This window comes from Myotis davidii, unplaced genomic scaffold (genome assembly GCF_000327345.1).
Source record: "Myotis davidii unplaced genomic scaffold, ASM32734v1 scaffold198, whole genome shotgun sequence".
Taxonomy (NCBI): Eukaryota; Metazoa; Chordata; class Mammalia; order Chiroptera; family Vespertilionidae; genus Myotis; species Myotis davidii.
The window spans coordinates 778,206-778,504 of record NW_006291485.1 but is presented as its reverse complement, the minus strand read 5'-3'; positions in this window follow the sequence as shown (position 1 = coordinate 778,504).

The window sequence follows — 299 nt, the reverse complement described above, 5'->3', positions numbered from 1 at the left end:
ATGAGCTTGTACCTCCTTCGTGCGCAAAAGACCTGGCCTGGACACCAGGTTATGCGGCCCCCTCTTGTTTGGGACTAAGCCTCTGGAATGCTATCTTTCTTCCTTCTCTCCCCTACTCCCCCCACTGTTTTTACCCAGAATGCCCTTAGCCAGCCACCCATCCTTCTTTTTCCATCTTGGCAAGAGGAGCAGTGACTGCTGGAATTGTGCTGGTTGTGAACCAGGGGAAGTGCAGGCCGTGGGAATGCCATTGAGGGTGGGCTTGCACTGGAAGTCAGGGAAGGGAGAGGGAAGAAAGT